A 14,206-nucleotide genomic window follows, 5' to 3' on the forward strand; every position below is an offset into this window, starting at 1 on the left:
AGTGAAGCACAGTGACAGCACAGTGGAGTACTCTGACATCACTGTTTCACATCGGACACTAGAGTGGAGCATTGTGACACAACAGTGGAGCATTGTCACACCAACGTAGAGCAGTTTGACACTACACTGGAAAACTACGTCCCCAGAATGGAGCACTGTTACACCAGAGTGGAGCACTGTGACACCACCGTAGAGGACTGTGACACCACAGTGAAGCACAGTGACAGCACAGTGGAACACTTTGACATCACAGTTTCACACTGGGACAGTAGAGTGGAGGACTGTGACAGAACAGTGGAGCATTGACACACCAACGTGGAGCAGTTTGTCACAGTACACTGGAAAACTGTGTCACCAGACTGGAGCACTGTTACACCAGAGTGGAGCACTGTGACAGCACAGTTTATCACTGTGACATCGCAGTTTTTCACTGTGACGTCACAGTGAAGCACTGTGACACAACCGTAGAGCACTGGGTTGAAAGAGTGGAGCATAGTGGAGCACAGTGACATCACAGTTTCGCACTGGGACAATAGAGTGGAGCAATGTGACACCACAGTGGAGTACTCTGACACCACAGTGAGCACGTGGACATAACAGAGGAACAGTGAGACACCACAATGCAGCATTGTGATACAAAAGTGGAGCACTGTGACACCAAAGTGGAAAACAGTGACACCAGACTAAAGCACTGTTACACCAGTGTGGATCACTGTGACAGCACAGTGGAGAACTCTGACAGCACAGTTGAACACTGTAACATCACAGTAGAGCACTGTCACACCACAGTTGAGCATTGTGACACCAAAGTGGAGCAGTGTGACACCATACTGAAAACTGTGAAACTACACTGGAGCACTGTTACACCAGAGTGGAGCACTGTGACAGGAGAGTGGAGCACTGTGACAGCACAGTGGAGCACTTTCACAGCAGAGTGGAACACTGTAAAATCACAGTGGAGCATTGGAACTGACAGTGGAGCAGTGTGACACCGCAATGAGCACTGTGTCTCAACAGTGGAGCACTGAGGCAGCACAGTGGAGCACTGTGTCACCACAGTGAGCACTGTGACACCAGAGTTTCACACTGGGACACTACAGAAAAGCATTGTGACACGACAGTGGAGAACTGTGAAAACACAGTGAGCAGTGTGACAGCTGAGGGGAGCGATGTGACAGTACAGTGGAGCACTGTGACATCACAATGGAGCATTGTGACACCAAGTGGAGCAGTGTGACACCACAATGTGAGACTGTGACACCAGATTGGAGCACTGTTACGCCAGAGTAGAGCACAGTGACAGGACAGTGGAGCACTGTGAAACCACAGTGCAGCACATTGACAGCACAGTGGAGCACTGTGACACAACAGTTTAGCACTGTGACATTACAGGGGAGCACTGTGACACCACCATAGAGGACTGTGACACCACAGTGAAGCACAGTGACATGACAGTGGAGTACTTTGACATCACAGTTTCGCACTGGCACACTCGAGAGGAGCACTGTGACACCACAGTGGAGCACTGTGACATCACAGTTTATCACTGTGACATCACAGTGAAGCACTGTGACACAACCGTAGAGCACTGGGTTGCTAGAGTGCAGCAAGGTGGAGCACAGTGACATCACAGTTTCGCACTGGGAAATACAGCGGAGCACTGTGACGCCACAGTGGAGCACTGTGATGCCACAGTGGAGCACTGTGATGCCACAGTAAGTACTATGACAAAAGAGTGGAGCACTGTGACATGACAGTGGAACACTGTGACATCACTGTAGTGCACTGTAACAGAACATTGGACCATGTTGTCACAACATTGGAGTCTGTGACACCACAGTAGAGCGCTTCAGTCCACAGTGATCACTGTGATACCGCAGCGGAGAATTGTGACACTGCAGTGGAACATGTGACATCACAGTGGAGTAATATGACACAACCGTGGGCACTGTTACAACACAGTGGAGAACTGTGACATCAAAGTGGAGCACTTGGTCACCACAGTGGAGCACTGTTTTACCACAGTATTACAGAGACATCACAGTGGACCACTGTGACATCACCGTGGTGCAGTGTTGAAGCACATTGGAGCATGTTGTCACCACATTGGAGTCTGTGACAACATAGTGGAGCACTGTGACAACACAGTGATCAATGTGACAGCACAGTGGAGGATTATGACACAACAGTGGAGCACTCTGATACCACAGTGGAGCATGTGAAATAAAAGTGGATCACCGTGACACCACATTGAAACACTGTGACACCACAGTGGAGCACTGTGACACCACAGTGGAGCACTGGGACATCACAGTGTAGCAGTGTGAAATCACAGTGGAGCATAGTGACACCGCAATGGAGCACAGTGACACTAGTGGAGCACTGTGACTCCACAGTATAGCACACTTTCACCACAGTGTAGCACTCTGTCACAACAGTGTAGCATGAGCCACATCAGTGGAGCACTGTGACACCACAGTGGAGCACTGTGACACCACAATGGAGCTCTGTGTCACTACACTGGAGAACTCGGACACTACAGTGGAGCTCTGTGACACCTAAGAGGAGCACTGTGACACCACAGTACAGCACTGTGACACAGCAGTGGTGCTTTATCACAACACAGTGGAGAACTGTGCCACCACAGTGGAGCTCTGAGTCACCAAAAAGGAGCACTGTGACTCTACAGTGGAGCACTGTGACACCACAATGGAGCAGAGTGACACCACAGTGACACACTGCGACACCACAGTGGAGCACTGTGATATCACAATGGTGCACTTTGACAGCACATTAGAGCATGCTGTCACCAGGTTGGAGTCTGTGACACCACAGTGGAGCACTGAGACACCACATTGGATCACTGTGACAAAACAGTGGAGTATGTTACACCAGATTGGAGCACATTGACACCACAGTGGAGCACATTGTCACCACAGTGAAGCACTGTGACACCACAGTGGAGCACGGTGACATCAGAGTGGAGCATTGTGACACCCCAGGGGATGACTCTGTAATCACAGTGGAGCATGTGACTCCACGATGCAGCATGTGACAACACATTGGAGCAATATGACTTCACAGTGTAGCACTATGACAGCAGAGTGAAGCACAGTTATACCACTGTACTACAGTGACATCACAGTGGATCTTTGTGACATTACAGTGGTGAACTGCGACAGCACATTGGAGCATGCTGTCCCCAGGGTGGAGACTGTGACACTACAGTAGAGCACTGTGACACCACTCTGGAGCACTGTGACACTACAGTGGAGCACTATGATTGCACAGTGGACCACTGTTTTACCAGAGTGGTACACTGACAGCACAGTGGATCATGCTTTCACATCAATGGAGCCTGTGACACCAGAGTGGAGCACTGTGACACTACGGTGATCACTGTGACACCGCAATGAAGCACTGAGATATCAATGTGGTACACTTTGACAGCACATTAGAGCATGCTGTCACCAGGTTAGAGTCTGTGACACCACAGTGGAGCACTGTGACACTACAGTGGAGCACTACGTCACAACAGTGTAGCATGAGACACCTCAGTGGAGCACTGTGACACCACAGTGGAGCACTCTGAAACCAGAGTGGAGCACTCTGTCACCACAGTGTAGCAGGAGACACCTCAGTGGAGCATTGTGACACAACAGTGGTGCACTGTGACACAACAGTGGGCACTGTTACAACACAGTGGAGAACTGTGACATCAAAATGGAGCACTCAGTCACCACAGTGGAGCACTGTTTTACCACAGTATTACAGTGACATCACAGTGGAACACTGTGACATCACAGTGGTGCACTGTTACAGCATATTGGAGCATGTTGTCACAACATTGGAGTCTGTGACACCACCGTGGAGCACTTGAGTCCACAGAGATCACTGTGATACAGCAGCGGAGCATTGTGACACCACAGTGGAGCACTGTGACATCACACTGGAGTAATGTGACACAACAGTGGGCACTGTAACAACACAGTGGAGAACTGTGACATCAAAGTGGAGCCCTCGGTCACCACAGTGGAGCACAGTTTTACCACAGTATTACAGTGACATCAGAGTGGAACACCGTGACATCAACGTGGTGCACTGTTACAGCACATTGGAGCATGTTGTCACCACATTGGAGTCTGTGACAACACAGTCGAACACTGTGACAACCCAGTGATCAATGTGACACAACAGTGGAGGATTATGACACTATTTTGGAGCACTCTGATACCACAGTGGAGCATGTGAAACAAAAGTGGATCACTGTGACACGAGAGTGAAGCACTGTGACACCACATGGAAAATTAACAACTCACACTAAAGGATCTGGAATATGGCAAGAATACTGAAAAACGTGGAAAATGAAAAATCACACTGTAGGAGCAAGAGTATGGCGAGAAACCCTAAAAATCGTGGAAAATTAAAAACTCACACTGAACAAGCTGGAATATGGCGAGAAACATGGAAAAATATGGAAAATTGAAAATTCACACTGTAGAACACAGAATATGGCGAGAAAACTGAAAAACGTGGAAAATTAAAAAATTCACAAAGAAGAACCTGATATGGCAAGAAACACTGAAAAACGTGGAAAATTAAAAACTCAAACATAAGGACATGGATTATGGTAAGAAAACCTGAAAAACATGAAAAATTAACAACTCACACTCAAGGATCTGGAATATGGCAAGAATCCTGAAAACGTGGAAAATGAAAACTCACACTATAGGACCCAGAATATGGCGAGAAACCCTAAAAAACGTGGAAAATTAAAAACTCACACTGAAGGACCCAGAATATGGCGAGAAACCCTGAAAAAGGTGAAAAATTAAAAATTCACACTTTAGGACCCAGAATATGGCGAGAATCCCTGAAAAACATGGAAAATTAAAAACTCACACTGAAGGACCTGGTATATGACGAGAAACACTGAAAACGTGGAAAATTAAAAACTCACACTGTAAAACCTGGAATATGAAGAGAAACGGAGAAAAACGTGTAAAATTAAAAATTCACACTGTAGGACCCAGAATATGGTGAGATACGCTGAAAAACGTGTAAAATTAAAAATTCACACTCTAGGACCGAGAATATGGCGAGAAACCCTGAAAAACGTGGAAAATTAAAACTCACACTGAAGGACCTGGAATATGGCGAGAAACCCTGAAAAAAGGTGAAAAATTAAAAATTCACACTGTAGGACCCAGAATAGGGCGAGAAACCCTGAAAAACATGGAAAAATAAAACTTTCACTGAAGGACCTGGAATAGGGCGAGAAACCCTGAAAAACGTGGAAAATTAAAACTCACACTGAAGGACCTGGAATATGGCGAGAAACCCTGAAAAAGGTGGAAAATTAAAAATTAACATTGTAGGACCCAGAATAACGCGAGAAACACTGAAAAACACGGAAAATTAAAAACTCACACTGACGGTACTGGAATATAGCAGGAAATCCAGAAAAACATGGAAAATTAACAACTCACACTCAAGGATCTGGAATATTGCGAGACAACCAGAAAAATGTGGAAAATTAAAAACTGACACTGAAGACCAGGAATATGGCTAAAAAACCCTGAAAAACATGGAATATTAAAAACTCACACTGAGGACAGAGAATATGGCGAGAAACCCTGAAAAACATAAAAAATTAACAAATCACACTGAAGGGTCTGGAATATGACAAGAAACCCTGAAAAATGTGAAAAATTAAAAACTCACACTGAAGGACCCAGAAAATGGCAAGAAACCCTGAAGAACGTGGAAAATTAAAAACTCACACTGAGGGACACAGAATATGGCAAGAAACCCGGAAATAGGTGGAAAATTAAAAATTCACACTGAAGAACCTGGAATATGGCGAGAAACCAAGAAAAAGGTGGAAAATAAAAAACTCACACTGAAGGAAAGGGTTATGGCGAGAAAACAAGAAAAACATGGAAAATTAACAAGTCACACTCAAGGATCAGGAATATGGCGAGACACCCTGAAAAACGTGGAAAATTAAAAATTCACACTGCAGGACCCAGAATATGGCGAGAAACCCTGAATAACATGGAAAATTAAATCTCTCACTGATGGACCTAGAATAGGGCGAGAAACGTTCAAAAACGTGGAAAATGAAAAACTTACACTGAAGGACACAGAATATTGCGAGAAACCCTGAAAAACGTGGAAAATTGAAAACTGAAGGACACATAATATGGCAAGAAACCCGGAAATAGGTGGAAAATTAAAAATTCACACTGAAGGACCGAGAATATGGGGAGAAACCCTGAAAAACGTGGAAAATAAAAAACTCACACTGAAGGACAGGGGTTATGGCGAGAAAACCAGAAAAACATGGAAAATTAACAACTCACACTCAAGGATCAGGAATATGGCTAGACACCCTGAAAAACATGGAAAATTAAAAATTCACACTGTAGGACCCAGAATAGGGCGAGAAACCCTGAAAAACATGGAAAAATAAAACTTTCACTGAAGGACCTGGAATAGGGCGAGAAACCCTCAAAAACTTGCAAAATTAAAAACTCACACTGAAGAAAATGGGTTATGGCGAAAAAACCTAAAACATGGATAATTAACAACTGACACCAAGGATCTGGAATATGGCGAGAAATGCTGAAAAACGTGGAAAATTATAAACTCACACTGAAAAAACCTGGAATATGGCGAGTAACCCTGAAAAACGTGTAAAATTAAAAATTCACACTGTAGGACCCAGAATATGGCGAGAACCCCGAAAAAACGTGGAAAAATTAAAAATTCCCACTGTAGGACACAGAATAGGGCGAGAAACCCTGAAAAACATGGAAAAATAAAAACTCACAGTGAAGGACACAGAACATGGCAAGAAACCCTGAGAAATGTGGAAAATTAAAAATTCACATTGAAGGACCTGGAATATGTTGAGAAACCCTCAAAAACGTGGAAAATTAAAAACACACACTGTAGGACACACAATATGGCGAGAAACTTGGAAATAGGTAGAAAATTAAAAATTCACACTGAAGGACCTGGAATATGGCAAGAAACCCTGAAAAACGTGGAAAATTAAACACTCACACTGAAGCACATGGGTTATGGCGAGAAAACCAGAAAAACATAGAAAATTAACAACTCATACTCAAGGATCAGAAATATGGCGAGACACACTGAAAAACGTGGAAAATTAAAAACTCACACTGAAGGACCCAGAATATGGCAAGAATCCCTGAAAAAAGTGGAAAATTAAAAACTCACACTGAAGGACCTGGAATATGGCGAGAAAACCTGAAAAAGGTGGAAAATTAAAAACTCACACTGAAGGAAAGAGTTATGGCGAGAAAACAAGAAAAACATGGAAAAGTAACAAGTCACACTCAAGGATCAGGAATATGGCCAGACAACCTGAAAAATGTGGAAAATTAAAAATTCACACTGTAGGACCAGAATATGGCGAGAAACCCTGAATAACATGGAAAATTAAATCTCTCACTGAAGGACCTAGAATAGGGCGAGAAACCTTCAAAAACGTGGAAAATGAAAAACTCACACTGAAGGACACAGAATATTGGAGAAACCCTGAAAAACGTGGAAAATTGAAAACTCACACTGAAGGACACATAATATGGCGAGAAACCCGGAAATAGGTTGAAAATAAAAAAGTCACAATGAAGGACAGGGGTTATTGCGAGAAAACCAGAAAAACATGGAAAATTAACAACTCACACTCAAGGATCAGGAATATGGCCAGACACCCTGAAAAACGTGGAAAATTAAAAATTCACACTGTAGGACCCAGAATAGGGCGAGAAACCCTGAAAAACATGGAAAAATAAAACTTTCACTGAAGGACCTGGAATAGGGCGAGAAACTCTCAAAAATTTGGAAAATTAAAAACTCACACTGAAGGACCTGGAATATGGCAAGAAATCCTAAAAAAATATGAAAAATTAACAACTCACACCAAGGATCTGGAATATGGCGAGAAACGCTGAAAAACGTGGAAAATTATAAACTCACACTGAAAAACCTGGAATATGGCGAGTAACCCTGAAAAACGTGTAAAATTAAAAATTCACACTGTAGGACCCAGAATAGGGCGAGAAACCCGGATTAACTTGGAAAATTAAAAATTCACACTGTAGGACCCAGAATAGGGCGAGAAACCCTGAAAAACATGGACAAATGAAAACTCACACTGAAGGACACAGAATATGGCAAGAAACCCTGAAAAAGTTGGAAAATTAAAAATTCACACTGTAGGACCCAGAATATGGGGAGAACCCTGAATAACATGGAAAATTAAATCTCTCACTGAAGGACCTGGAATAGGGCGAGAAACCTTCAAAAACGTGGAAAAGGAAAAACTCACACTGAAGGACACAGAATATTGTGAGAAACCCTGAAATTGTGGAAAATTGAAAACTCAAACTGAAGGACACATAATATGGCCAGAAATCTGGAAATAGGTTGAAAATTAAAAATTCACACGGAAGGACATGGAATATGGCGTGAAACCCTGGAAAATGTGGAAAATAAGAAACTCACACTGAAGGACAGGGGTTATGGCGAGAAATCCAGAAAAGCATGGTAAATTAACAACTCACACCAAGGGTCTGTACTATGGCGAGAAACGCTGAAAAACGTGGAAAATTAAAAACTAGAATATGGCGAGATACCCTGAAAAACATGTAAAATTAAAAATTCACACTGTAGGACCCAGAATATGGCGAGAAACCCTGAAAAACGAGCAAAATTAAAACCTCACACTGAAGGTACTGGAATATGGCGAGAAACCCGGAAAAAAGTGGAAAACTAAAAATTCAAACTGAAGGACCTGGAATATGGCGAGACACCCTCAAAAACGTGGAAAATTAAAAACACACACTGAAGGACACACAATATGTCTAGAAACCCGGAAATAATTGGAAAATTAAAAATTCACACTGAAGGACCAGGAATATGGTGAGAAACCCTGAAAAACGTGGAGAATTAAACACTCACACTGAAGCACATGGGTTATGGCGAGAAAACCAGAAAAACATGGTAAATAAACAACTCACACTCAAGGATCAGGAATATGGCAGGACACACTGAAAAACGTGGAAAATTAAAAACTCACACTGAAGGACCGGAATTATGGCGAGAATCCCTGAAAAAAGTGGAAAATTAAAAACTCACACTGAAGGACCTGGAATATGGCAAGAAACCCTGAAAAATGTGGAAAATTAAAAATTCACACTCAAGTATCTGGAATATTTTGAGAAATCCACAAAAATGTGGAAAATTAAAACTCCCACTGAAGGACCGGGAATAAGGCGGGGACCCTGAAAAAGGTGTAAAATTAAAAATTCACACTGTAGGACCCAGAATATGGCGAGAAACCCTGAATAACATGGAAAATTAAAACTCTCACTGAAGAACCTGGAATATGGCGAGAAACCTTCAAAAAAGTGGAAAATGAATAACTCACACTGAAGGACACAGAATATTGCGAGAAACCCTGAAAGACGTGGAAAAGTAAAAACTCACAATGAAAGACCCAGAATATGTCGAGAAACCCTGAATAAAGTGGAAAATTAAAAACTCACACTGAAGGACCTGGAATATGGAAAGAAATCCTGAAAAACATGAATAATTAACAACTCACAGTCAAGGATCTTGAATACTGCGAGAAATCCTGAAAAATGTGGAAAATTAAAAACTCCCACTGAAGGACTGGGAATATGGTGAGAAACCCTGCAAAACGTGGAAAATTAAAAATTCACAATGTAGGACCCAGAATAATGCGAGAAACACTGAAAAAGGTGGAAAAATAAAATTCACACTGTAGGACCTAGATATGGCGAGAAACTCTGAAAAACATGGAAAATTAAAAACTCACAATGAAGGACCCAGAATATGGCAAGAAATCCTAAAAAAGGTGGAAAATTAAAAATTCACACTTTAGGACTAAGAATATGATGAGAAACCCTGAAAAACATGGAAAATTCAAAACTCACACTGTAGGACCCAGAATATGGTGAGAAATGGTGAAAAAAGTGGAAAATTAAAAACTCACATGAATGACCTGGAATATGGTAAGAAAACCTAAAAAAGGTGGAAAATTAAAAATTCACACTGTAGGACCCAGAATAATGTGAGAAAAACTAAAAAACGTGGAAAATTAAAAACTCACACTGAAGGACCTGGAATAAGGCAAGAAAACCTGAAACACGTGGAAAATTAAAAACTCACAATGAAGGACCTGGAATAAGGCAAGAAAACCTGAAACACGTGGAAAATTAACAACTCACACTCAAGTATCTGGAATATTGCGAGAAATCCTCAAAAATGTGGAAAATTAAAACTCCCACTGAAGGACCGGAATAAGGCGGGGACCCTGAAAAAGGTGTAAAATTAAAAATTCACACTGTAGGACCCAGAATATGGCGAGAAACCCTGAATAACATGGAAAATTAAAACTCTCACTGAAGGACCTGGAATATGGCGAGAAACCTTCAAAAAAAGTGGAAAATGAATAACTCACACTGAGGGACACAGAATATTTCGAGAAACCCTGAAAGACGTGGAAAAGTAAAAATTCACAATGAAAGACCCAGAATATGTCGAGAATCCCTGAATAACGTGGAAAATTAAAAACTCACACTGAAGGGCCTGGAATATGGAAAGAAATCCTGAAAAACATGAATAATTAACAACTCACACTCAAGGATCTTGAATATTGTGAGAAATCCAGAAAAATGTGGAAAATTAAAAACTCCCACTGAAGGACCGGGAATATGGTGAGAAACCCTGCAAAACGTGGAAAATTAAAAATTCACAATGTAGGACCCAGAATATGGCGAGAAACACGGAAAAACGTGGAAAATTCAAAATTCACACTGTAGGACCCAGAATATGGTGAGAAATGGTGAAAAAAGTGGAAAATTCAAAATTCACACTGTAGGACCCTGAATAATGGGAGAAAACCTAAAAAACGTGGAAAATTAAAAACTCACACTGAAGGACCTGGAATAAGGCGAGAAAACCTGAAAAACGTGGAAAATTAAAAACTCACACTGAAGGACCTGGAATATGGCCAGAAACCCTCAATATCCTGGAAAATTAAAAATTTACACTGTAGGACCCAGAATAATTCGAGAAACACTGAAAAACGTGGAAAATTAAAAACTCACAGGTTAGGACATGTAATATGGGAAAAAATCCTTTAAAAATAGGATAAATTAACAACTCACACTCCAGGACCTGGAATATTGCAAGAAATCCTGAAAAATGTGGAAAATTAAAAACTCACACTGAAGGACCCAGAATATGGCGAGGATCCCTGATTACATGGAAAATTAAAAACTCACACTATAGGACCCAGAATATGGCAAGAAACCCTAAAAATGGTCGAAAATTTAAAATTCACACTGTAGGACCCAGAATATGGGGAGAAACGTGAAAAACATGGAAAATTAAAAGTCTCACTGAAGGACCTGGAATATGGCGAGAAACCCTGAAAAATGTGGAAAATTAAAAACTCACACTGAAGGACCCAGAATATGTCGAGAATCCATGATAACATGGAAAGATAAAAACTCACACTGAAGGATCCAGAATATGGCGAGAAAACCTGAAAAGGTGGAAAATTAAAAAGTCACACTGTAGGTCCCAGAATATGTAGAGAAACCCAGAAAAGCATGGAAATTAAAAACTCACACTGAAGGACCTGGAATATGGCGAGAAACCCTGAAAAACATGGAAATTTAAAAACTCACACTGAAGGACCCAGAATATGGCAAGAGACCCTGAAAAAGGTCGAAAATTAAAAATTCACACTTTAGGACCCAGAAAATGGTGAGAAATTCTGGAAAATATGGAAAATTCAAAATTCACACTGTAGGACCCAGAATATGGCGAGAATCCCTGATAACATGGAAAGATAAAAACTCACACTGAAGGAACCAGAATATGGCGAGAAACCCTGAAAAGGTGGAAAATTAAAAAGTCACACTGTAGGTCCCAGAATATGGCGAGAAACCCAGAAAAACATGGAAAATTAAAAACTCACACTGAAGGACCTGGAATATGGCGAGAAATCCTAAAAAATATGAAAAATTAACAACTCACACTCAAGTATCTGGAATATTGCGAGAAATCCTCAAAAATGTGGAAAATTAAAACTTCCACTGAAGGACCGGGAATAAGGCGGGGACCCTGAAAAAGGTGTAAAATTAAAAATTCACACTGTAGGACCCAGAATAAAGCGAGAAACCCTGAATAACATGGAAAATTAAAACTCTCACTGAAGGACCTGGAATATGGCGAGAAACCTTCAAAAAAGTGGAAAATGAATAACTCACACTGAAGGACACAGAATATTGCGAGAAGCCCTGAAAGACGTGGAAAAGTAAAAACTCACAATGAAGGACCCAGAATATGGCAAGAAATCCTAAAAAAAGGTGGAAAATTAAAAATTCACACTTTAGGACAAAGAATATGACGAGAAACACTGAAAAACATGGAAAATTCAAAATTCACACTGTAGGACCCAGAATATGGTGAGAAATGGTGAAAAAAGTGGAAAATTAAAAATTCACACTGTAGGACCCAGAATAATGGGAGAAAACCTAAAAAACTTGGAAAATTAAAAACTCACACTGAAGGACCTGGAATAAGGCGAGAAAACCTGAAAAACGTGGAAAATTAAAAACTCACACTGAAGGACCTGGAATATGGCCAGAAACCCTCAATATCCTGGAAAATTAAAAATTTACACTGTAGGACCCAGAATAATTCGAGAAACACTGAAAGACGTGGAAAATTAAAAACTCACAGGTTAGGACATGTAATATGGGAAAAAATTCTTTAAAAATATGATAAATTAACAACTCACACTCCAGGACCTGGAATATTGCAAGAAATCCTGAAAAATATGGAAAATTAAAAACTCCCACTGAAGGAATGAGAATATGGCGAAAAACCCTGAAAAACATGGAAAAGTAAAAACTCACACTGAAGTACACAGAATATAGCGAGAAACCCTGAAAAACATGGAAAATTAACAACTCACACTCAAGGATCTGAAATGTGGCAGAAACCCTGAGAAATCTGGAAAATTAAAAACTCACACTGAAGGACCCAGAATATGGCAAGAATCCCTGATAACATGGAAAGATAAAAACTCACACTGAAGGACCCAGAATATGGCGAGAAATCCTGAAAAGGTGGAAAATTAAAAAGTCACACTGTAGGTCCCCGAATATGGCGAGAAACCCAGAAAAACATGGAAAATTAAAAACTCACACTGAAGGACCTGGGATATGGCGAGAAACCCTGAAAAACATGGAAATTTAAAAACTCACACTGAAGGACCCAGAATATGGCAAGAAAGCCTGAAAAAGGTCGAAAATTAAAAATTCACACTTTAGGACCCAGAATATGGCGAGAAATTCTGAAAAATGTGGAAAATTAAAAATTCACAATGTAGGACCCAGAATATGGCAAGAATCCCTGATAACATGGAAAGATTAAAAACTCACACTGAAGGACCCAGAATATGGCGAGAAACCCTGAAAAGGTGGAAAATTAAAAAGTCTTACTGTAAGACCCAGAATATGGCGAGAAACCCTGAAAAAAGTGGAAAATTAAAAATTCACATTGTAGGACGGAGAATAATGGGAGAAACCCTGAAAAATGGAAAATTAAAAACTCACACTGAAGGACCTGGAATATGGCAAGAAATCCTAAAAAATATGAAAAATTAACAACTCACACTCAAGTATCTGGAATATTGCTAGAAATCCTCAAAAATGTGGAAAATTAAAACTCCCACTGAAGGACCGGGAATAAGGCGGGGACCCTGAAAAAGGTGCAAAATTAAAAATTCACACTGTAGGAACCAGAATATGGCGAGAAACCCTGAATAACATGGAAAATTAAAACTCTCACTGAAGAACCTGGAATATGGCGAGAAAGCTTCAAAAAAGTGGAAAATGAATAACTCACACTGAAGGACACAGTATATTTCGAGAAACCCTGAAAGACGTGGAAAAGTAAAAACTCACAATGAAAGACCCAGAATATGTCGAGAAACCCTGAATAACGTGGAAAATTAAAAACTCACACTGAAGAACCTGGAATATGGAAAGAAATCCTGAAAAACATGAATAATTAACAACTCACACTCAAGGATCTTGAATATTGCGATAAATCATGAAAAATGTGGAAA

Source organism: Mus caroli, unplaced genomic scaffold (genome assembly GCF_978045245.1).
Source record: "Mus caroli unplaced genomic scaffold, Mus_caroli_1 scaffold_33, whole genome shotgun sequence".
Lineage (NCBI taxonomy): Eukaryota > Metazoa > Chordata > Mammalia > Rodentia > Muridae > Mus > Mus caroli.